The 26,305-nt window shown below is 44.6% G+C and overlaps 1 protein-coding gene across 5 annotated transcripts in view; it reads left to right on the top strand.

Moving 5' to 3' along the window:
• PRLR (prolactin receptor) overlaps positions 1-26,305 on the top strand; it is a 164,823-nt gene that overhangs the window by 35,941 nt on the left and 102,577 nt on the right. For 2 of the 5 annotated variants that reach the window (XM_066373582.1, XM_066373554.1), the window contains exon 1: positions 24,508-24,633. The exons of 2 other annotated variants lie outside the window; for them this stretch is intronic. The gene's annotated coding sequence lies outside the window, so the exon portion shown is untranslated. Of the gene's footprint in view, positions 1-24,507; positions 24,634-25,041; positions 25,168-26,305 lie in introns of those variants that run through there. One more of the 5 variants, XM_066373590.1, reaches the window with a different exon arrangement.

Below are 26,305 nucleotides of genomic sequence, written 5' to 3' on the forward strand. Positions count from 1 at the left end.
CAATAGTTGCATCTAATTTTTATTTGATCTCTTACAACATTGATTATAACTTTATTAAATCAATTTTAAGAAGAATGCCTCTTTGTCTAACATTTTTCAGATCTGTTCTGTGACAGCTAATAAAATAAACTTGGAAAATGCTACAAATGAAATTCTCTCTCTCAAGAATTTGTAATTCATATTGATATATTAAGGGTCTGAGCTCTAGCTCTGCAGTAAGAAAACTAGTTCAACTGAGTTCAACCCAGAATTTCTAAAATACATTTGACCACAGAAGTATTTTTCCTGTTCTTTGGAAATTTATATCAATTATAACAGTCAAAATTATATTAATTGGGTTTTACTTTTCTTAGTATTTTATAAATTCTTATATCTATCTTTTGTCATACTGTGGTTTGCTTTTGCTACTATTTCTTCCAATAATTTAGAAGATAGCCATCTCTTTTTTATTTCTACAAGTGATTGTACTTAAAATTTTCAAAACACTTCTACCTATATTTTATACTTACCACACAGTCAATGACATGACCATTCACTTTTCTAATCAAGTTCAGAATGAAATGGTATGTTTGAATAACTCCATCAGAAATGAACATTTTAATTCGATTTTACTTCTTTCCAATCCTTTTCTCCACACTTATAAAAATGATTGAACATATTTTATTCAGGTTACTGTCAATAAATATTTTATATTATATGACTTCTCTGTCATGAATTATTTTATCTACTCAGCAATGTAATCATATTTACAATACATTCCTAAGTAGTTCTATGGTTATCTGGTTTCTTTGTTAATAGCTATTGTCCTCTTAACATCATAAATATATCACGTTTGACTCCTTGTTTTAGTCCATCTCTATGACAGCTAACGGGTATCTTCAAGAATTATCATAAGTAGGGCAAGTCGGTCATATATTTCTTTAATCCCTTGGTTAGTTTGATCAAATTTCTTTTGGTTTTCAACATAAAGAATGATTTGTCTAGGTATAAAACTTTTTGCCTTTCATATTTAACCATGTGGTGCAAAAATCAGAGACCATTCATATTTTTGTTGCATAATAGTTTATTTTTCTTCTTGTATTTGGACAGGTTTTACTTTGTAATTCAAATATTTTATCATAATGTATCTAGGTGTAAGATTCTTTTTGGCCCTGGCCGGTTGGCTCAGTAGTAGAGCATCAGCCTGGCGTGCGGAAGTCCCTGGTTCGATTCCCAGCCAGGGCACACAGGAGAGGCGCCCATCTGCTTCTCCACCCCTCCCCCTCTCCTTCCTCTCTGTCTCTCTCTTCCCCTCCCGCAGCTGAAGCTCCATTGGAGCAAAAGATGGCCCGGGCACTGGGGATGGCTCCTTGGCCTCTGCCCCAGGCGCTAGAGTGGCTCTGGTCGCGACAGAGCGACACCCCGGCTGGGCAGAGCATCGCCCCCTGGTGGGCGTGCCCGGTGGATCCCGGTTGGGCGCATGCGGGAGTCTGTCTGACTGCCTCCCCGTTTCCAGCTTCAGAAAAATACAAAAAAAAAAAAAGATTCTTCTTAACTGAGTTTGCATAGTATTTGCTGAATCATTTCAATGGTCAGCATCAGATTTTCTAATTAGCATTGAGAAGATTTTTAAAGTTTCTTTTATAATTTTGAAAAATTTTAGTATATTTTTTTTAGTATTTTTTTTGTTGTATTTTTCTGAAGTTGGAAATGGGGAGACAGTCAGACAGACTCCCACATGCGCCCGGCCAGGATCCACCTGGCATGCCCACCAGGGGGCGATGCTCTGCCCATCTGGGGCTTTGTTCTATTGTGACCAGAGCCATTCTAGCGCCTGAGGCAGAGGCCAAAGAGCCATCCTCAGCGCCCCAGCCATCTTTGCTTCAATGGAGCCTCGGCTGCAGGAGGGGAAGAGAGAGACAGAGAGGAAGGAGAGGGGGAGGTGGAGAAGCAGATGGGTGCTTCTCCTGTGTGCCCTGGCTGGGAATCGAACCCGGGACTCCTGCACGCCAGGCCGACGCTCTACCACTGAGCCAACCGGCTAGGGCCTTTTTTAGTATTTTTAAATATTGAACACAATTTTTAGAGATATTACATTCAGTGACATACAGATACTAAGTGTATACTTTGGTCAGTTTTGCCAACTATAATTATCTCAATAATCTATATCCCTATTAAGATATAGTACATTTCCATCACTCCAGAAAATTTCTCCATGCCCCTTCCCAGGCAATCCCAATACCAGAAGCAACCACTGATCTGATTTTTGTCGGCTTATATTATTAATAGTTCTGCCTATTCTGAACATTCTATAAGCAGAATCATGCAATGTTATACACAACACTTCTTTCACTTATGTTTTTTGAGATTTGTCCATGTTGTTGCTTGTATCAGTAATTCATTTCGCTTATTACCGAGTAGCATTCTATTATAACTACACTACAAATTGTTTATATATTTTCTGTTTGTGAATATTCGGGTTATTTCCGGTTGGATCTATTGTGAATAAAGATGTTACTAATATTCTTGTTAGGTTTGTTGTGGACATTTTTTTTTATAATTACCTAGGGGTGGAATTTTTAGGTCAAATGATGAGAATACATTTAACTGTTAAGAAATTCAGACAGTTTTTCAGGGTGATTGTTCTATATTCCTCCCTTGCCAATTTATGAGTTTCCATCGCTCCGTATCCCCGCTAACATTTGGTGTTGTCCCTCTTTCATTTTAGCTGTCCTAGCGGATGTACAGTGCTGTCCCATTGTGATCATCAGTCTCTTTTACATGAGTACACATTAACACTACTTCTATTCTGTTTCCCATTTTGTGGTTCTGCCATCTCTTATCTCATTTATTCCCGTTAGGAAATAGAATACAAAGCTTCTATATTTTAGGGAATGCCTGATTCTGTTTCCTATAGGATCAGTTTTACCTCTTATGGCCTTCAGTGGACATATAAATACATCCATGTGTGGCTTCCCTACAATCCCTCCTATCTCACTCCATACCTTTTTCTTTCCATCCTTTTATCTCGTAACGGTTACCTGTCTTTTTTCACAGCATCCTGTTTCTACAACAGTTGAGGATATGAAACAGTTTTCTAAAATTATCTTTCAGATGCTCTTTCAGTTCCCTTGTTATGTGCTTTTTCCACTGTCTATGCTATTTATTTTTCATGCTTACTCACCCAAGAATGAAAATCGCTCCACTTAGACCCAGTGTTTGTGAACACGTGACATGTGCAGTGTGTTCTTGGACCTGCTCAATCTGTACTAGGCTATAAGTTTTCTGATCCGCAGCTGGAGGACAGAATGACATGTTCTAGTTCAATAACAGCCTCTAACAGGAATGTGGCTGATGAAGCTTTGTGCACTGAGATAGGATCTCCTCTTGCTCCACTGCTTATTCTCCATTCAAAATAGAGAACATGAGAGTTCACGTCTTTGAGATGCCCTTCTTCCAGGACTCTTCCTTTTTCCCCTTTGGTCTCTTCTGGTTCGATGTGTGTTCCAGGATTTCCTGTGCTACTACTCAATCTTGGAACATCCAACTTTACTGCTTTCTGGGGGATGGGGGTGAGATTTTTATACAAATGTAGAAGGGCTCATTTGCTGGGTTGAAGATGGTTTCATTCAGCAAAGGGATAGCTAAATAGTTTTCAGGAAACAGATGGGTTGTCTTTCCACCTTCTTTGAAGCCAACAGTGTTTGTTTTCGGCACCAAATCATATGTTGGTTTGAGAATTATAATTCTCAATCCATGCCGTGAGTCACATTAATCCTGACATTTCTTTCAGGTTTCTAGCTGTGGATAACTATGTCTTGATTTGGGGGTATTATCTGCAGTTTTCCTTCTCTTCCCTCTTTCACCCCATAGCTTTTAAAGTACTAAAAAAATTGGGACTTCTTTCTAAAAATCTAAAAAATGTCTTTTTAAATCCTTCAAGTTTCAGTAATTTATTATTGTACAGATTCCTTTTATGAATCTTAGCTAAATTCCTCATTTAATCAAGTCCAAGTTTGCATGGACAACTAACATGTTTCTCTATTTTACTCACATAAATAAATTCAAATATGTAATGATCTCTCTAGCAGGGACTGCTGTCTCACCAAAGAAACCTTGTTATAAATGACTAAATGTCCTGGCAGAAAAGAACATTTCCTTTTCCTAGGGTGGCAGAAAGTTAGTTTAATCATTTTTGTTACTTTTTTAAAAGGGTGGTCAGTGTATGCTTTGAAAGAGATGGCATTATTGTATTTATGTGCCACCTGAATTCAAGTCAACAAATCTTTAGAAAGTAGATATATAGAGAAGTGTAAGATATGGTCTCTTGCACAGAGTAATTCAAAGTCTCTCTCTTATCTCTATATTGTCATGTGTGGAACTGTTCAGTCCAGTCCTTGGAATTTGTGATGGTTCCCATATTGTGTAAAAATCTTTTGAATCTCATACAAATTCATTATTTTCTCCTAAGATGATATCTTTTATGTCTATCAGGAAAGCATTTAACTCTCACATTATAGGTCATTGTTCCTTGTGGTTAATAAGATTGAAGAGTGTGAGTCTTCAAAGAATAACATTAAAAAACCCAGAAGATAAGACTGGGCGGTCAGCACAGCTTTAGAAGCAAGCATTCTGTAGTGCCTCCACGTTGCACAATGAAAATCCCAAGCCCTACTCCCTCAGGAAACGGGCTTACCCTAGTCATAAGATTCAAAGCATAGCTAAACATTCCATCAGCATGTGTAAGTATGTATCATATACTCTTAGCCAGGATACTTTTCTAATCCAGAGGTAAGGCAACAGATTTAAATTCCAATCTTCTTTTGAGAGAAAAATTTCACACACAATTATCCTTTGAAATACGTTTTCCCTAAGGCATCATGAAAACATTGCCCCATAAATCGTTTCTAAGAAGCACATATGTCCTTCCCTTTGATGAGTTTTCTTATCACCACCAGTAAAAAATAAGAGCTGTATTGTTCTCTTTGTGACCCTCAAAAATAAAAAATTCAGTCTTGACTTTCTCAATCTTGACTTGCAAAACTAAGGATATCAAACAAAGACAAAGGTTCAAGGAGAAAAATGTCAAGCACCTGCCCAAAGAATTTAGTATACCGATGATGATTTTTTGATGAAGACTCAAACTTTCTATGTTTGTCCAATAGGTGAAAAGAGGATCTTTGTTATTAGAAATTATATTCAAGAAGGAAGTTCATCCCACTACTAGTTTACTTACCCCATATGAATTATTGCTCTTTTTACAAGGATGTTTGACAAGTTATTAGCAAAGCTGTGTTAGTGCAACACAGAGCCCCTTCAGATCAGTATTAACAACTACTGGACCATCATTTAGTAATTTTTTACTCCCCTCTACTCCATAAGTGATGGATAATACTTCAGACCACAAATGGGCAGAATGGTGTTGGACCCAAAGTCTTGGCATGACGGAGTGATTTCTGCCTCCTTGTGATAATTTCAGACACAATATAACAATTCCTAACTATGGTAGAAGCTCAAGAAATCTTAGTTCCTAATATCTTTTCTTTCATCCAGTGGGTCTTGCTAGTTACACACTCAGCAGAATGTCCTGTTGAGCAAGCACCTTTTGTGGACAATATCACCTCTGGCATAGCCACATACTTGATGATATCTTAAGGATTTTTTTAACCATTTTTTTCCAAGAGTCCAACTTCTATAGCATAACAATTTATTCAGTTTCCTACTTCTTCAGAAAAGGATAGTTTAAAGCCCTAGCCAGATAGCTTGGTTGGATGGAGCATTGTCCCAGAGTGCAGAGGTTGTCAGTTCAATTCCCCAGTCAGGACACATACAGGAACAGTTAGGAAGGAAGGAAGAGAGGGTGAGAGGGAGGGAGGGAGTAGGGAGAGAGGGAGGGAGGGAGGGAGGGAGGGAGGAAGGAAGGAAGGGAGGGAGGGAGGGAGGGAGGGAGGAAGGAAGGAAGGAAGGAAGGAAGGAAGGAAGGAAGGAAGGAAGGAAGGAAGGAAGGAAGGAAAAGACAGCTTAGTCTTTCTGAAAGATCATTCTTAAACAAGGAAGCTTGTAAGGCAACATGTCAACAAGGTAGCTGATAATCAGGGCTCCTTCCAGAGCCAGATGAAAGATAAGGTTGGCTCAGATACTCTCCTCTCTCTAATGCCTTTTCAGAGCAGAATCAACCAGATCACAGGATCTACCATGACAATGAGAAGCCACTGGAGATTTATAACATGTTTAAGAACAAGAATGGGGTCATTATACAACATCCCTGCTTGGATTGTCAAAGGGCACATGCTCCATTAATAGAGGAATTTCCGCTGACGTTTTTAGGGTCACATAAAATAATTGCCATTTGAATGTTTTCATTCAGGCTTTCAGGGGATTATAGGAATGTGCTAAGGCTGTACTGCATTTATGTTTTTAGGAAAAGCTTCATTAGAATATCTTATATTGTTAGCTTACTTTTAGACAGAGACCCTCACATATTTTTCTAAGGTAGAAAGGAGGCACATTATAATCACCATTCTTAATAGATTTATATAATTTATTCATTTAATCTGTCAATTGTTTGCAAATAGCTGTTGTACTCTCCCTATATGCTGGACACGATGCTAGGCATCAGTATAAAATAGTACCCCTTCCTCACCTTCAAGAAACACACAGTCTGATGGAGAGAGCTGTAGCACAGTCTTGGACATGAGTAGGGGTAGTTATTGAATGGGGAAAAGTAAGGAAAAAGAAGATTTTACAGAGGAAATTGCATGAAAACCTCACAGTGATTCACATGTTCCTTGTATTTGGGGCAATAGAAAGTAGTTTGATGGGCAGAGCACACAAAGAAGAAGTGAGACATGAGAGAGGGTTGGGGTCAGACTGTGTTGGTCAAATAAGTTTGTAAATATGATATATATGTTTGCTCGCTTGTGACTTATAATGGGTGTGAGGGACAGGCTATAAGCAGGCCAGGTTGTTGTAGCCTGAGGTTTGGTTTTGGGACTAAGCTTTTCCCCACACCCTTGACTGATTGTATGATCTGGGTGGTGCACTCTCATGAGGAATCCAATTATGCCTTGGATAAGTGACTTTGTATCGGAGACTTCCTTGTTTGTATATTGGATTAAGGGATTTTGGTTTTCTGCACTATAAAGTGGGACAGACCAGGAGCTTGGACACACAGTTCCTGCTATCACGATTGCAGGGGCTCCCCTGATCCCTTGCCCTTCGTGGGAAGAGCTGGTTTTCTGCTTTTCCCTTGTCTTCTTTTGTGGTTTGCCTGTCTTGGTGAGACACCAATAAATAGGATGGCCCCCCCATCCTCTGACTCCGCCATTTCTTTATCGTCTGCCCGAATCCAATGGTAACCTGCATGTGAATGGCCATGATGGCGGCTCCTGGCCTTACAACTGGTGTAGTCGGCAGGATTCAGAGATTGGTATGGAGCCACCACCCTTGATGGGTGGGATAGAGTACTGGTTGCTGCTCTGGCTCCCCATGGCTGTCCTTTTAGGGGCCATGGGCTACATGTTTTTTACTCAAGAGGAAACTGCCCGAGGTCAAAAGCTTCAATATGAATTGCAAACAGAACGGCAGAAAAGGCTGGAATTGGAGCGAGCACTGGAGAAGGAATTACGGGTTTGTGAGTTGCAGTTTACCCTGGAAGCTGAACGTCTTCACCGGCAGTTGTTGGAGAAACAACTGCGGATTCAAGAGCTCGAGTCTCAGCTTCTGGCCAAAAGCCAGCAGCCACAGGAGCCTAAACGGTCACCAAAGGAGCAGCAGCATCCGTGCCGGTGGATTGGCTTTGAGTCAGTGGGAGCAGGCGCTTGCGACTCCTCTTCTGAGGATGAGAAGGCTCAGGCTGAAGCTGCCATACGCACACTGAGAGCCCGACTAGTTGTCGCCAAGAAGGTAAAAACCCAGCAACAAAGAGTCCCTCAGGGGCAGCCACAGCCTCCTGCCCAGGTAATGGAACACTCTGTGGTCCGGCCCTGTACCCAGGCAGAGCTGATGGAGTTGGGGGCACAATTTAGGCAGAAACCTACTGAATCCCTGGTAGCCTGGTTACTACGATTATGGGATATAGGGGTGGATGGAATCATGCTCTCCAGAACAGAGATGGAGAAATTGGCCGCCATTACCACACACTCTTCCTTGAGGCAGCGTCTTCAGAACTGCCATGGCAACCCAGGAGACCATACCCTATTAGAATGGGTGATGGCTGCCATTCGTATGGTCTGGCAGAATGCTGGAGAACTGCCGGAGGCAATGAGTCGGTGGCAGTGCTACAGTGAGTTAGTAAAGGTCCTTCGAGAACTAGGTATGAAGAATGCTGTTTTCAACCCTGGGTCTCGTGGGCCAGACGAGGAAGTGTTTACGGCCAAAATGAGGGAATTTGTCCTTGCTAGCGCCCCGTCAGCCCTTTTTGGGTCACTTGTGGCTATCTTGGGCCCCTATGTGGGGCAGCCCATCAATGCAGTTACACAGATGGTAGCAGATTTGGGAGAGCTGGAGGCCGCTCGGGATCATAAAGCAGTGAGGGCTGCTGCCTATGTTTCCCCCCCAAATAACAAGGGAAACGGGCCTGTAAAGATTACCCGAACGCAGATGTGGGTAGACTTGATTGCGGCTGGAGCAGATAAGGGGAAATTGGATGGCCAGTCTAATAAAATTCTTTTGGAGCTTTGGCGGCAGCTTAAACCAGAACAGAAGTTCCAGCCACTGAGACGAAAGGCCCCAGCAGCTACCAATAAAACGTTTGGTGCGCGCACAGCTCAGTTACAAGATTATATGATAGAGACAGCCGAGGGAGAGGGGAACTCCCAAGACCCATTGTACCAGTTTGAATAGGAAAAAGGCCGAGGGACTCGTCTAACGGGGATGGGCGGGGACCGGAGGCCACATGTGGAACTGGCTATCCACTGGTCCCCTTCCAACGTACAACAGGTGTTGGCCTTGGTGGATACAGGTGCAGAATGTTCCCTTCTCTATGGAAACCCAGAGCGGTTTGCTGGGACCCCAGTGGCCATTGACGGTTATGGGGGCCAAACTGTTCAAGTGAAGCCAATAACTATTCCATTGGGGATAGGGAGACTGCCTCCTAAGCCATATAAGGTGTATGTATCTCCTATTCCTGAATATATTTTGGGGGTAGATGTCTTGCAAGGACTGTGGTTGGAAACTACAGCTGGGGAGTTCCGGCTGCGGATCAGGGTTGTGAAGGAAGTATTGTGGGGACATGCATCACATTCCCCTTTGCAATTACCCGTCCCTCGGCGTGTGACTAACACCAAGCAGTACCGCCTGCCAGGTGGTTATGAAGAAGTCACAGGGACAATCCTTGAACTAGAAAAGGTGGGGATCATCCGGCCAGCACACAGTCCTTACAACTCCCCAGTATGGCCTGTGCGCAAAGCGGATGGAACCTGGAGAATGACAGTAGATTACAGGGAACTTAATAAAGTTGTTCCCCCTTTGCACGCTGCTGTTCCCTCGATAGCTAACATGATGGATCGGCTAAGCCATGAGTTGGGGACATACCACTTTGTGGCAGACTTGGCCAATGCTTTTTTCTCTATTGATATAGCCGCAGAGAGTCAAGACCAATTTGCCTTCAGTTGGGAAGGGAGACAATGGACCTTTACAGTGTTACCCCAGGGCTATTTGCATAGCCCCACCTTGTGCCATGGGCTGGTGGCTGCTGACCTGGCTAAATGGAAACAGCCAGAGGTAGTCCGCATGTACCTTTATATTGATGATATTATGCTAACTAGTGATTCTCTTTCAGAATTGGAGCAAGCAGTCCCTACCCTGCTATCCCATTTGAAAGCATGTGGCTGGGCAGTTAACGAGAACAAATTACAAGGGCCTGGGTTATCTGTTAAATTCTTGGGAGTTGTCTGGTCGGGTAAGACAAAAGTTATCCCTGATGCAGTTATAGATAAGATTCAAGCATACCCCGTGCCCACTACGGTAAAACAGTTACAGGAATTCTTAGGTTTGTTGGGGTATTGGCGAGCATTTATACCGCATTTGGCTCAGTTACTATGCCCCTTGTACAACCTTATTCGAAAGGGGGTTCGCTGGGATTGGACTGAGCAGGCGCAAGGTTCATTTGCAGCTGCTAAGAGAGCTGTCAAGGTGGCACAGGCCTTGAATGTGTTTGATCCTGCCAGACCCTGTGAGCTGGATGTTCATGTAACCTCGGAGGGGTTTGGATGGGGCTTGTGGCAGCGGACAGAGCACCTACGGCAACCTATTGGATTTTGGTCCCAATTGTGGAAAGGTGCTGAAGTTCGTTACTCATTAGTAGAGAAGCAGCTGGCAGCTGTGTATGCTGCCCTCCTGGCAACTGAGAGTATTACAACCATAACACCAGTTACAGTCAAAACAACATACCCTATAGCTGGATGGGTGAGAGATTGGGCAACTAAACCACGTAGTGGTATGGCCCAAATGTCTACCCTGGCCAAGTGGGGTGCCTATCTGCAACAACGCTGTGCTCTTAGCACCAGCCCATTGAGGGCAGAACTGCAAGAAGTCTTGGGTCCAGTCACCTATGCGACCTTAGAGTCAGGTGCAACTGGGGCTCAGGAGGCAGAACCTGAGGTCAGTCCCTACCAGGAGGGGCGGGTGCCCATCCCCGAAGATGCCTGGTATACTGATGGTTCCAGCAAGGGCCAACCTGCCAAATGGACGGCTATCGCCTTCCATCCGGCCACTGAGACTATTTGGATGGACATGGGTACAGGCCAAAGCAGCCAATGGGCAGAATTAAGAGCTGTTTGGCTAGTTGCCCATAATGAACCTTCACCTCTGGTGATCTGTACTGACAGTTGGGCTGTCTATCGTGGACTGACCCTTTGAATTGCTACTTGGCACATTAACCAGTGGATGGTAATGCACCATCCATTATGGGGTCAGGCCATGTGGCAGGACTTATGGGAAATAGGACACCAGAAGCAGGTGACAGTATATCATGTCACAGGGCATGCCCCTCTAGCCCATCCTGGGAATGATGAGGCAGATACGTTGGCAAGGGTGCGATGGTTGGAGACTGCACCTGCAGGTGATGTGGCACAGTGGCTGCACCGGCGCCTGCTCCATGCAGGACAGAAAACTATGTGGGCTATGGTTAAGGCTTGGAACTTGCCTGTGTCCTATGCAGAGGTACTTGCAGCCTGTGAGCAATGTGCAGTATGTTCCAAGGAACACCCTCGGAGACCATTGGTGTCACCTGGACAGATCCAGAGGGGTCATGTCCCACTGACACAATGGCAGATAGACATCATTGGACCCTTACCAAAGTCAGAAGGGTATCAGTATGCAGTCACTTGTGTAGATACTGCCACCGGGCTGCTTGCTGCTTACCCCGCTCGTAACCCTGACCAGAGGGCAGTCATACAGGCTCTGGACTGCCTGAGTGCTGCATACGGGCGACCGCTGGTCCTTGAAAGTGACAATGGTACCCACTTCACTGGTTCAACGGTGAGGCAATGGGCTCAAAAGCTGGGGGTGGACTGGAAGTACCATGTTCCCTACCACCCCCAGGCTGCTGGTATCATTGAGCGTTATAATGGACTCTTAAAGCAGGGACTGCGACAGGAGGGGGGCACCGGCTCTCTTACTGGATGGACACGCCGCTTATGGACAGTACTTCGGATTTTGAATGAGCGACCTCGACGGGGAAGCCCAGCTCCAGTAGAGGCCCTCCTGCATCGGACAGCTGCCCCTATTCAGTTGCAGATACGCACCAAGGACATTTTACTCAAGCCAGGTTTCGGACAGCAGGGCAACGTGCTCTTGCCTGCTCCAACAGCCCTTCTTAAAGGACAACGGCTTCAATGGACTTGGCCCTGGACTGTACAGGCCCCCCATCTGAGATGGGTGGCCTTGTTGGCACCATGGGGAAAGGGGATAGAGGTGGACCTCCAGTTAACTCCTTGGGCAACCAGCACCTGGCCACCTAAGGTAGAAGTGTATTATCCCTTGAGTGCTCAAGGGGACAGCATTTTGAAGGGCACCTTTGTAATTTCTTTATGGCCAATAATGAGTTCCCCTATTTTACTACACATAGAACCAGCAGATGCTGGTGTATTGGCCAATAAGGTTTGGTATGCCCGCTCAGGGCGGCCTCTGGTGCCAGCTACGGTGCTGTCTGCAGACAAAACTCTGGCCTGTATTCTGCCAGAGGGAAAAGATTTGCCTCTCTTGGTGCCACTGACAGCTCTCTCATTTCGCCCATAGTTTTTGATCTGTTAATCCTATTGCTGTAGTTGGTACTATTTCTGTTTATGCAATGTATCCTACTCCTTGCACAGTGACCATCATGGAAGATGCCTGTGGTTTAGATTGTAAAGCGAGCAAAAGGGGTGGAATGTTGGTCAAATAAGTTTGTAAATATGATATATATGTTTGCTCGCTTGTGACTTATAATGGGTGTGGGGGACAGGCTATAAGCAGGCCAGGTTGTTGTAGCCTGAGGTTTGGTTTTGGGACTAAGCTTTTCCCCACACCCTTGACTGATTGTATGATCTGGGTGGTGCACTCTCATGAGGAATCCAATTATGCCTTGGATAAGTGACTTTGTATCGGAGACTTCCTTGTTTGTATATTGGATTAAGGGATTTTGGTTTTCTGCACTATAAAGTGGGACAGACCAGGAGCTTGGACACACAGTTCCTGCTATCACGATTGCAGGGGCTCCCCTGATCCCTTGCCCTTCATGGGAAGAGCTGGTTTTCTGCTTTTCCCTTGTCTTCTTTTGTGGTTTGCCTGTCTTGGTGAGACACCAATAAATAGGATGGCCCCCCCATCCTCTGACTCCGCCATTTCTTTATCGTCTGCCCGAATCCAATGGGAACCTGCATGTGAATGGCCACGATGGCGGCTCCTGGCCTTACAGACTGTAAAGAACTTTAAATGTGCTAAGCAGTTGGATCTGTGACTTGGAGAGTTTCAGTTCTTCAGCTTGGAAGACTTGAAGTCAGGCCTCTTGATTCTTAAGCATGCTCTTCTGTGTTGTATTATACTGGGTTTGACTAAAGATCACTCCATACAATTTGTAAAGCCAGTAGCCACGGCCACCATCACAGCTGCCTGGCCCATGCAGGTTCACATTTGATTCAGACAGATGGTAATGAAACAACAGAGCCAAGAACTGGTGGGCCATCATCTTTAATCTAGCTTGCACCTGGTGGGCAAGAAATATACACAGTGGGAAAACACTTCCCTTTCCGTTCAGGGCTCCCAAAGCCACTGATTATCCGAGTTTCCTGGAATCAAAGTTTTCTACCTCACCAGCCTATTCACCTCTGTCCCCCATCTCCTTGTCCCTGCACAAACTCTGGACAAACTGGCTTCTCCTTCAGCACTCCGCCATCTTGGCTGCTTCTCCTCTCCTCCACGTGGCCTTCTTCTGCTCTCCTCCTGCATGGGCTCCTCTGCCCCATTTTATAGTGTAGAAATCAAAATCTTTAATCCAATATACAAACAAGGAAGTCTCTGATAAAAAGTCACTTATCTGAGACATAATGGGATTCCTCATGAGAGTACACCACCCACTATCATGCAACAGTCAAGGGTGTGGGGAAAAGCTTAGTCTTAAAACTAAGCCTTAGGCTATAACAACCCTGCCTGCTTACAGCCTGTCCCCCACACCCAATGCAAACTATAAGCCAGCAAACATATATCATATTTACACTTATTTGACCAACACAATTACATAAATTACCTGTTAAAAGCAAAGTGAATTCTCTTATTATCTCTATCTCACAGATGAGGAAACTGAAGCATAAAAAAGTTAAGTAACTAGATTAAAGTCACACAACTAGTTGGGTGATCCCAGGCAATCTAACTGGCTTCAGAGTCTCTGTCTTAATTACAACACCTTACCCTCTTTTGATTTAGAGAGTTTTACTCATTTGTCTGAGTTCTAATGATGCTGCTGTCAGCAAGTAAGGGTTGCTTTCCAGAATAGATTCATAACTGGCCGAGTTTGAAACTGAAAGGTTTGATGTCTATGATGTCTTCGAGACAAGGAATGAAGGATACCCCCTAGTCATTTCTTCAAATATCTTTTTCTTTACCCCTACTTGGTTATTTCAAAGCAGACACCTGGAACTGGACATCTTCACCCTGTTAAGGGCAGAGAAGTGCTAGAAGGATCTTAAAAGGGTATTAACAGATTTGATGAGATCTCTTAGCTGCTACAAATACTACAATTGTATTTACTACACAAGACATTGAAAGTGAAAGGTCAAACGTCTCAGAAAAACATTATGTGCCTAATAAATATTGGTTATTTTGTTTTGCTTAAAATTCCAGGTAGACAATGGAAAAAACATTGGGTGTAAGCTGAAGTCACAACAGGACAAACAGGTTCTACAACTATTTCTCTTTGGCTTTGATTTCCATAACATCCAAACAGTCCTTAGGGCTGTATTCTTAACTTTGCCCTTATCAAAGGAGTAGGATATTTTCCTTGGATGCCCAAATGTTAAGTGTACTCTTACAATGTGACTCAAATATTGTGCTTTTACAATTCATTTACTGTGCTCTGTATATCTATAGCTCTTCAATACCTTACTAAGAGTTAGTATTTGCTGAAAGTTCAGCATCAATGATTTATAATGTGGAAGGAAGAGTTACTCCAAAAGGTGGACCCAGCACAGTGGGAATTGTGAGAGCAGGACATATCTAACAATGGAAAGGAAAGCTTTCAATTAACTAGTTTGATACACCACAACTGCTATGAGAGGGACTGACCTCCTTTTCCCCAGAAGTGTTTGAGCAGAAACTGAGTAAAGATTGGAGGGTGATACTACACTGGAGTAACAGCATGATGTCTGAGATTGGACTCGAATGACCTCTGAAGGTTCCTCTAGCTCTAAAGTATCATGAAACAATGTACAAGCACAGACAGGCACAGAGAACTTGGCATTTTGCTTTATCATACTCACCCATTCCATAAGGAAAAGGATACTAGAAGTAGCTATCATCTTCATGCTCATTTTGATACCTCTTATATCTTAATATATGTTGCATATATGGCTATATAGGTTTACGTATCTAGGTGTGTGACTGGCAAACACCTTCAACATTTCATTAATCCCCTGACCATCTTTGCAAAATAGAACATGGAAAGGTATTTCTGTGATTATATTGTGGGTGAAAACCTGAAGTCTGGAATCTCCCCACATCGCCTTGTTGGGCAGATAAAATATATTATGCTCACTTTGTTAAAGATGGCGCTGCCCACGTGGAAGCCCGTAGCCCAGGTGATAATATTAGTTGCTCTTCTTGCTTGGGATGGGCGTGATTATATTAATGTGTGTTGGGGGATGGGCTGTAGACAGGCGGGGTCGTTATAGCCTGGGGCTCAGTTTTGGGACTAAGCCTTTTCCACCCTAAGTGACTTTGTATCGGAGACTTCCTGGTTTGTATATTGGATAAAGGTTTTGATTTCTACACTATAAAATGGGGCAGACCGGAGCTTGCTCTCTCTCAGTTCCTGAGATTAGCATTAGAGAAAAGAGCAGAGAAAGGCCACGTGGAGGTGAGGAGAAGCAGCCAAGATGGTGGAGTGCTGAGGGAGAAGCCAGTTTGTGCAGAGTTTGTGTAGAGAGAGGAGATGGGGAAAAGAGGTGAATAAGGCTGGTGAGTAGAAACCTTTGATTCTAGGAAACTCGGATAAGTCAGTGGCTTTGGGAGCCCTGAATGGAAAGGAAAGTGTTTTCCCACTGTGTGTATTTCTTGCCTGCCAAGTGCAAGCTAGAATTAAAGCTAATGGCCCACCAGTTCTCAGCTCCGTTGTTTCATTACATTTTGTCCGAATCAAATGCGAACCTGCATGGGCCAGGCGGCAGTGATGGTGGCCATGGCTACTGGCTTTACACGCCTGTTTTGGGGCTGTTGGTTGTGGTCCTTTGGATAAAGTCCTTTATTTCATATACAGACATTTTGTTCAGTTTTAATTACAATGGAGACTCCTTAAGGGGAGGGGCTCTGGTGGATAACTTTCTGTGGAGAGCTTTTAGCTTTTGTTTTGTCACCCTAAAATGTATTGTTCTTGGTCAAAGGTTCCCCTTCCTCACACATAGCAAATATTTAAGAAGCACGTGTGAAATTGAGTTGTCATCCTAAAACTTCCTGATTTCTTTGGTCAGAGCAAAAGGAGTCTATGCCCAACTTACATCCTATGAAGCAGGTACAAGCCCAGGTGTCCCAGTAGCAGAGCAAAGACTGATAGGATGCTACCAGCAGTTATATGATGGAAATACTAAGATAGATGTGCCTGGATGACTAAACAGGACTTCCCTCCATTAGTCAGCTCTTGCCTGGGTCAAATGATAAATTTCTCAGAATCACTTGCCAAACTGGATCCAACTCTTGTCGCCTTAGGGAGGCTGTATAAAGCAGAAGTAACTACTAGGTTGAAAAGAGAGTTGGTTTGTTTTCCTGTTGCACTGTTGAGCGGAGTGATAACGGGTTAGCTAAACTTTGCTGGAAAGCCAAAAAAAATAAAAAAGAGATTCAAAGTCCTCTACTTAAACATGAGTTCCCCTGAAGAATCCTTTTCTTTCTGCTTTGACTTTTCTTATATAAGAAATCTCACTCCAGGATTAAGCACATATTTTGGGAGGTCATGGTTTTGCAAGAGAGTGGGTCATGTATTTCCAAGTCAGTGATGTCCCTAGGAACAGAGTGTCTTCTTAGAACTGCTGAAGTTCCTGATGCTCCTTGGTAGAGACAAAATCAAGTAAATAAGCACACTTCCTAGAGCCTTTCTGTGTCCCAAGCCTGCAGAGCCCTTATCTCTTGCTTTATTCATTTGCAGACAACAGCCTTTCTGCAAGCCATCAAGAGCTCATTGGTGTCTGTCACTGCTGAGACAACCCCCAAAACTGACCTCTGCTAACCCTGGGGAAAACCCCACCTTTTCTTCCCTTGTCCCTTCCTCACTTTCTCTTACTCCCTTGCCCCAAAGCAAGGCTTGGTCTGCTCATGTCACTCTCATTATGGATTCTCAAGATGGCACTGGGGAAGTGAGTGGTGGAACTGGTGTATGTTTTATGCAGCTTCCCTGAATCACAAAAGAGGGGTCTAAGTTTTTAACCACTCTTACAAGGTAGAAGCTTCTATAGCAACTTACTTTATTGTGTAAGCACAGGAGAAGTAGAGAAGGTTTCCAATGGCAAACTTCTTCCCACTCCTACTCCACCTATTCTTTGTAGAATAGTACTTATAGGGATTTATTTTTTATCCTATTGTCACAGCAACTCCAAGAAATAAATATTTATAACTTCCTTTTTTGGAGATGAAGAGATAAAGTCAAAACAGTGATGTGGCATGTCCATGGCCACATGGCTGATAAGCTGCTGGGCCCGGGCTTAGACACTGGTCTTATGACAGATACCTTGCCCAGTGCGTTTCTTCTATCCAATAGCCACCTTCCCAGTGCTGTGGAGAAAATCAAAGTCTGGGAGGATAAATTGCAACAACAACAATAATAAAATTAATAAATGAATTCTTAGCATTTGCTATGTGCTAGATTCTATACTCATAAATTTATATGCGTTATTCCTTCTACTTTTCAAAATTTTTGAGGGCGTCATTGTCATCCTCATTTAAAGAAGAAACTGGGTTTCAGAGAGCATAAGTGACTTGCTCACAGTTGCACAGACTGGTAGAGAACGAAGTCATCTCTAGACCTGAGTGTTGAGCCACGGAATTTGCTAGTGGCCAACAGCTAAATATTAGGAGAAAAAGCAGGGCCTTGTGAACAGAGCCCTGGGCAAGGATGGAAGACCTGAGGTTGAGGTCTGCCCCTGCTCGTATTCATCTGTGCAATATTGGGCAAGTCTGTTAACCCCTCGGTCAGACTGTTGGCTCCTTATTATAAAATGAGCCTCATTCTATAGTGGCCTGATATCTCTCAATGGAGGTTCCAGTCAGGCTAGACATGCCTAGGGTTTCTCTAAGCTGGAGAGCACCATACAAAAGCAAGGCACCCTTCTTAGTGGTCAAGTTAGAACTATAGCCCTGGGTCATGACACTTCACAGCAGGGCCCAGAAACTCTGGCCTCTTCCCTTGGTCCCTTACTCCGCCCACAGCTGCCAGATCAACTTGTTTAAGAAGATATTTGTTCATTGAGCATGTGTCCATAAACTTATCTCCCTTTCCTTACAATAGAAAAACTCACTAAGTGAAATTCAGCTACATTTTACGAGGAGTATATTTCTGAGCACCCTCTCGTTGGCTACTGGGCAAAGCAGCTGTCAGTCAGTAAACTGGATTAGTCACTGTCCTAAGAGTGTTTAAGTTCTAAGAATTACTAACAACTTTCCTCCACCCTAGAGTAAACAAGACTTTTAGAGGGAAGATCCTGAGGCAGCTTGTGGCCAAGACAGAATTGATTTGCTCTTGTGCCAAAGGTCGTTACTGTCATGAGAGCTGCCATTTACCAACTGCCTCGTATGAGACAGGTAGTTATATTATTTTCTATATTATATCGTATGAATTATATTACGTCTAACCCTCATGATAGCTCTGTGAAGTAGTTTTATTCCCATTTTACAGAGGGAAAGATGAAGGTTCTGGGAGAACTGCTCAGGACCTCAGAGTTAGTGAGTTTCACACTGGTCTTCCTGTCATGTCATCTGTTCCCTGTCCTCAAACAACCAACCAATTTCAAAGTGACATTGCTCCTCCTGTGCTACCACTCATCAATCACCTGAGCCATTCTGCCCGGAGGACCCTGCTGCCAGCACAGACGCCCGGAAGTTCTGCAACTCACGCCCACAATTTGGGTGGGGTTTGGCAATGACCAACTCCCTGTCCCTACCTTTTGGGGGGGGGGGGGGTTTGAAAATTTATGAAAGCCTTTATTTCTCTTCTGTTTATCCAGTCATAGGTTTCAGTTTAGTTATGATGATAGATATAATGTTTTTGGAAATTTTGATCCCTTGGAGTCCAAATTTGGAATTTGTGAAGGATAAGGAAGCTACAGAATATAGTGGAAATTGAAGTAGGCAAAATGTTCATTTCCAGGCTCATTTATAGGTTTCCAGTCACCTTATTTTGGAATATTAAGACAACTAGTGTAGTCACTGCATTACTCATGTAATCACCAGATTTTATTGAGAGAACTGTAAAGGGAAAAATGCAAAGAGTAAGAACATGTTGTTCTTTTTAATTCTGAATGTTTGAAGCAAAGTTTTATTTTTTAGAAAATTTTAATTTCCCTAAATTTCACTCCCTTTAAGATAAATGTATAGCTATAGAAATGACACCTTGAAACCTTTCTCTATCATAACCGTTATCAAAGAAGATTAGAGGAAATTATAATTCCCAGCCTTATAGTCCCCACAAAGTAGGTCACAGCTCCTCCTCTCAGAAAATAAAGTTTCCCAACCTATATGTTATCTGCCTCACAGTAGTAACAACTTTCATATCTGGGATATCTTACACTAGAAATGTCCACAAATTACACAACCTGGCCCAGGGAGAGAACAGAAAGAAGGTTCACATCGGATTCTGTCTCTCAGCTGATCTTGCATTTCTCCTGTGGTGTTTGTTTCTTTACACTTAAGGGATGCCTGTTTATATGCAGGCTCTGTGAGACTCTAACATTTTGTTGAGTTTAAGGGTGAGTCTAAGAGTTTTATGCATTTCCTCTTAGATTCCCTGTTTCTCAGGAAAAGCAGCCCAGTTCTGATGCTAGTGCTTCTTGCCGAAGGACCCTGCTTTCTGTGTCTTGTTTTGGCGAGCTGGACATGCAGCCTGGTGGGCACACAGCAGCACAGGTAGACACCGCATCCACCTCTTTAAAGCTTTGTGTTGCTGTAGTGGTGCTGGTTGCTATATAGGAGCAAAGGCTTCCAGGGGGGCAGATCAGCTGGCTTGGTGCAGGGAAGCTTTCAGACTTCTTGTCATCAGCGGATCATGGGACCAGCAGGTTACTTGTGGAGAGTGACTGCAGTTCACCGAGGACACCACCAGCAGAGCCGCTGTAAACAAGCCCAAGTGACCGATTTTATAACCCAAGCCAGCTAGGCATTACATGTATACTTCTTAGTGACAAGAAGGAACAGGGAGGAGAGAGAAAACAAAGACTGAGTGGTGAAATTTAGTCATAAAAACAAAGCCGGAAACCAAAAAATGATTTCTTTCAGCAGCCCAAATATTTTCCCCTTTAAAAAACTAGAATCTCCTACTTTAATCACAAATACCAGAAAACAAAATAAAATTATATGGCCCGTTTACTGTATAGTAGGGGCCAGAAAATTAGAATCCATGATTCACACTCGTATCTTTGAGAAAAGAAAAAGACAAAGAGAAGTTGAAAATGTCAGTGACCATTTGATGAAATAAAGAGACTTCTGTAAGCATCCCGCCAAAATACACCTTTTGTCTGATGCCAAGCAGACTCATTGAACCCACTGAAGGTTGTCAGCTTTGCAGCTTTCCTGGGGACTGGAGGCGTGTTCACTGAGTCCAGGGCAGCTATAATAAAGTGTCATTTGTTTACTTTGGCAGGTGTAGAATGACTTTACTGAGTAATGCTCTGCTAGAGCCTAGGACCAGCACCATTTGAGCAAAAAAAAAAAAAAGAGAATACTTTCCTGGGACAGTATTTTCTCAACCTTTTCTGCTCTCAGAGGGACCCTGAGGTACTGTAGGGCCAAGGGCCACCACCGTCATGACCATTCACATGCAGGTTCTCATTGAATTTGGGCAGATGGTAAAGAAACAGTGGAGCCAAAAAATGATGGGTCATTCCTTTTGTTAAAGTCTGACACCAGCAGATGAGCAAACACATAGGGAAGACCGCTTCCCTCTCATTCAGAGCTCCCAAAGCCCTGACACATTCTCCAGTTCCACAACCAGGAGAATCTTCTCCGGTTTCTCCTAGAATCAAAGGCCCCACCAGTCTCAGCGGAGCTCGCAAAGCCCCTCAGCTCTGGTTCCCCATCTGCACACCTTCTCTTTCCCTGCCAGCATGGCTTCTCCTTCAGCACTCTGCATCCTCTCTGCTCTCCCTGCAAAACTGCCTGGCCCCACAAAGACCTCTCCTCCAGGAAACAGTAGCAAAAACAATGACCCCTCCCAAGCAGGAGTGCGATCTGCAATCAATTGCCCTGCTCTGAGGGCAAGCACATGCGTGGCTGCCCAGTGCCATTTTTTAACAATAAAAGTGAGCAAACTCAAAAAATAGAAATTTTACAGGAGATAAAAAGGAGAGCTGTGCTCCCTAAGATACTGCTCTGCCATCGGGGGTCCGAAGGGAGGTTGAAAGATAGTGTAAGAGGGATTGAAAGGCTGGCTAGAGAAACAGCCCATCAGCATCTACAATGCAACACCCCCACCAGCATCAGGGCTGATATCAGAGGCTGGTTTTTCCTCTTCCCCGGGCAGGCACTGCTCTTTCAGCTTGCCGGTCTCAGCCCCCATGCCGCTGCATGTCCCAGGAGGGCCCTGGGGGGCTGATGCAGGTCCAAGGTGGCAAACACAAGTGGGAGGGGAACCCTGAACCTGGCCTTCAGGGAGCTTTGGCTCAGTCCACAAAATGAGTAAGGATTCATGCTCTGCGTGCACTCGCCGGTGACAGAGGCTGCCCCAAAGGGGTAGGTCTCAGCCACAGGGCAAGAGCTCTCTCTTGGGGATGGTGCCAACTCAGTTGACTGGTTTATCTTTAGTCTCCACCCAGAATAAATGCCTTGTAGGTCCTTCACTCCAGCCTTAAAGACTGAACGGGCATGATGAGGGGACTGGCAGTTGTGGTCGAGAGTGATAGACCATAGCAGTTGAGCTGATGAGTGGCATGTAGGCAAACTCAGCAAGAGCGACATTTGGTTGAGTCTTTAGGGCACAAGCCCTAAAGGACCCGGTCACTCCCAATCGGAGCAGCGAGGGAATCCTCCAACTGGGAAGACCGGCAGTCGGAGAAACCTGGGGAAGCAGCCAGAAGGGGAGGAGTTGGCCCTGTGGCTGACTAATGTGCAGAGACAGAAACGAATAAAACAAAAATGATTGTAGCTTCAAACACTCCCAGTGAGCCCATGCCTCTCTCCAGGTCCTGTGGCAAAGCACCTGGGTGGAGCTGGCCTCACACTCTTTCTTTCCCGTTTGTCTTTTCATTTCTCCTCATGGCTAAAGTTCTTGTCAAATTGATTTAGCTTAGATTTTAAAAAGTTGAGGTCAGAGGAAACTAGTTCCCAAGGATCTACACGCCCCACCACGGAGGCCCATTCCCTAGGGAGGAGGGCTTGATTGGCCTCCTCTCGGTCCATTTGCAACCACAGTGGAGCATCCTGCCAGTGGCTTTGGGCTGCTGCCAGGCTCTGGGCAGGAGTTCAGAGCCTCCCTTCTGCATGGCAGTCCTCATGTGGTAGCCTGGGAGATGGAGGAAGATTACTCAGTCTTCTGAGGAAGCACCCTCCAATAATTAGGGTTTTGGTTCTGCTTTTACTCACTGAGGCCCCAACCTACCCTCTTCACTATCCACTAGTCCCCTTTGTCCTTCTCCATGGGGGATAAGACTCCAATGGATGTCTGAAATCACAGACAGTACCAACAACCATATATATTCTTGTTTTCTCCTATACATATATAGCTGTGGTAAAGTTAATTTATAAATTAGGCACGATAAGAAATTAACAGCAATAGCTAATAATAAAATAGAAATATAAAAATCCATTATCATAAGTTACATGAATGTGGTCTCTCTACCTTGCAAAATATTATACCACGCTAACCTTTCTTCATCTTGTGCTGATGTGAAATGATAAAACACCTGTGATGAGCTGCAGTGAGGTGAGTGACCTCCACATTGTGACACGGTGTTACACTACTCTTGGCCTTCTGACCAAACATCAAAAGGAGGACCATCTGCTTTGAGTGATCTGGGATTGTCAGGCCATGATGATGCTGATGGCTGGGTGATAGGAGCAGACGATGTCGATGGTTGCAGAACCCCAAAGGTTAAATCCTTTACTTCTGAAGTTTTCTAGGTAACATTCTGGGACCACAGTTAACCATGGGTAACTGTAACCATGGACAGGGAACCCAAGGACAAGGGGATCTCCTGTATTCACTTTCCATCTAACCCCCTGGTACAAGACTCCTTTACCTTTAGACAAAATGGGCCAGGGCCAAACCAGTTTCACGTTTCAGAGTGCGATTTTGTAAGAACCTCCAAGTAGGGCAGTCATTGGCAGCCTCCTCAAAGGAGCAAGACGACTTCTCCTGAATGCCATTGCAATAGTGTCCTTGAATAGCCAGGACCATTGACGGAACACAATGGGCCTCTCTGCTCCTTATGATAAAACTCTTTTCCTTCTCGTTTTTCCCTCCTGGCACCAGGGACTTGTGATTTACCCTCACACAACCCTGCCATGTTTCCTTCAGAAAACTTGGAGCCCTTCTCCCAGGGTGTGACAGTTTACTGTGCCCTGGTCATCCTCTTATGCTGGGGGAGGAGGTAGAAGAGAACGCCATGCCCCATGCTGCCACGTCCACACCCAACATTATAATCCTCAACGCACCAGAGGAGGAGTGGCTGTGACCACCACGTGAATGGCTGGCATAGGCAGTTTGAAGGAGATTATTTGAGTGGTAGCTCAAATGCCAGGCAGCCATTTGTTCACCAACGGTACTGAGTATCTACTATGTGCCAGGGTCTTAGGGCTGCGAAGTGGGTGAAACCACTGTGGCAAAAGCCTGGAAGTCAAGACTTGAAGGCAAGGCTCTCTTGGCCAGTGAGGGTTCTGTGCTCAAGGCAGATGTCCTTGGGGTCCGTGGACTGCTTCCCTTGCTGGCTTTGCTGGGTGGAAGGGGTCTAGGAGGTGCTTCTCCTCAGCGGATAAAGCTTGGGGCAATCCCTTTCAGTCCTAACTGGCTTTAAACATTCCAAATGTGCCCGCCCTTCCATAGCTCCCTTTCCCATGTGTGCCCAGTGTCTGGGCAAGCAGACAGCAGGTGCATAAGGACCCTAAAGAGGAGGACTTTTCTCTCATTCCCTTTGCTTTTCAAGTTCCTCTGGTCACTTTCTCTCCTTTTATACTGTCACACTCTTGTCCCCTCCCAGAAAACTTGGCCTTCCATAGTGTGCAGACTCAGCATAGGCCTGTCTCTTGGTCATTTACAACACTTCTTATTCACAGGAGTTGATGGACTGCTTTTCTGGAAACTTGAGAATTAGTCATTTCCTTCAGAATCAACTTTACTTGCTGCTTAGAGCCTGTGAAAACCTAAGGTTTTTCACCATCTTTCACCCCAACCAAACCCAGTAGACATATGTGAGCAAATATATGTGCAGCCTTCCCCAGCCCTGAGCTCTGACCCTTGGAACCGACTGAAACAAAGTGTGCCCTCGTGTTTTCCAGCTGGGGACTGTCTGGCCTGCCCTCTCCCCATAACTGAACAGTGATAACAGTTCTCTGTGCTTTAATGTACAGATCAATCATTAACAGTGGGTTGTACTCCCCCGGGTTGTAAAAGAATGAATGGCTACAGTACCAGCGTTCTCCTGCTCAGTGTAAGAATGCACAGGAAGCTGTGATCTCAGGATACTTGCCTTTAAGACTTTCAACCAAAATGTGGCAGATGCCACCCAGGTGTGTGAGCAGGCGGGGTTACAGACGGCAGGAGGTCCTCAGGTGAGAGACTCTGGTGACTTCACCTTTCTTTGTCAGCTTTGATTTGTCTCTTTCATCTTTCTCTTCTGGACCTGGGATAGGCAGGGGGCAGGGAGTGTGGTTAGGATATCAGTGGTTGCACACAGGTCGCAGGGCAAGGTCTGTATTTTAATCAGAGATGGGCAAGGAAATGGAGGGCTAATATAAAGACCAACATGAAGGCCCACACTGGAGCCTGAGTGTTCCAGGGAGAAAGTGTGGGTCTGGCATGAGGGTGAGATCAAAAGGCTAGCATAAGAGACACAGCATTGCCACAAGACAAACCAGCCTGGGGCTGTGGGAAGGAAGAAGCTGGGGAGGTGAGGGTAGGAGGGTGACTTGGGGGAGGGGAGGGTAAAAAAAACACTGTGGAGTCAAAGTTGCATGGCGTGGATGTGAAATTGGGACTGTCCTCAGAACTCACTGGAAAGCAGAAAGGTAGAGAGAGGCCAGACTGTGCCCAGTGAGGAGCCACTGGAGCCCATGCAGGGGACAGTCTGCGTGATCTGGACTGAGGTTTGTGTTTGTTTGTTTAATTTCAATAGACTTCATTTTTTAGACCAGCCTTATGTTCACAGAAAAATAACACAGAAAGTACCAAGAGTTCCCATATCCCTGCACACAGACATCTCTATTATTACCATCTTGCATGAATGTGGTTTGATACAACAGTGAACCGCTATGGAGACATCAGTCGTTTCTCTAGTCCATGGTTTACACAGGGCTCACTCATTGTGTTGTGCCATTCAGTGGGTTTTGACAAGCACATCATGTCATGTGTCCACTATTACAGTAGCATACAGGACAGTTTCACTGCCCTGAACATCCCGTTCCACATAGTCATCCCGCACAACTTTCCCCCAAACCCTTGGCAAACGCTGATTTTTCTCCTGTCTCTATAGTTTTATCTTTTCATAATGTCATATAGTTGGGATCATACTGTGTGTAACCTTTTCAAATTAGTTTCTTTCACTTAGAAACATACTTGTAAGTTTCCTCTGGGTCTTTTCATAGCTTGTAGCTCATTTCCCATTGTATGGATGTAGCACAGTGTGTTAATTTGGGCAGACTTTTCAATGAGATAAAATGCAGAAACAAGAGGAGGGTGGATGAAGATAATGCCACAGGGGTCAGCAGATGAGCTAGAAGCAAGAGGAGGAAGGTTCAGAGAAGTGGAAACAAATGTAGGTTCAGAGGCCTGAACTGACCTAATGCAGGGTTTTGAGATCAGTGCTCCGTGGGCAGGGCCAGCTCCTCACCCACCTCCACCAGGCCTTCCTTTCTCTGATGGAAGTCTCATGACAACCAGAACCATGTCCACCTCATCCTGACAGTCCGACACATTTCGGACATCCAATAAATATTCATAGAATCAAAACATCCAAAACCTTTTCCCAGAAACACATTTTCCCAGCAACAGAAGACCTGGAGTGCCTGGGGTCGGCCAGTCACCTCGGCAGGTCTGGGTTGCGCACTGGGCTTAGACCCTCCGTGCTGTGGGGTGAGGCACAGCTTGCCTGGGATGCTCACCTCCTCCACCAAGATGCACCTGCCACCATCTGCATCTGCCTTGTGAGATGTTATGTAGACAGAACCAGAGGCAAGCTTTAGGGAGGCAGGAAAACCAAGGGAGAGCTCAGCCAACCTAACGTAC

This window comes from Saccopteryx leptura, chromosome 1, assembly GCF_036850995.1.
Source record: "Saccopteryx leptura isolate mSacLep1 chromosome 1, mSacLep1_pri_phased_curated, whole genome shotgun sequence".
In the NCBI taxonomy this organism is placed as follows: Eukaryota; Metazoa; Chordata; class Mammalia; order Chiroptera; family Emballonuridae; genus Saccopteryx; species Saccopteryx leptura.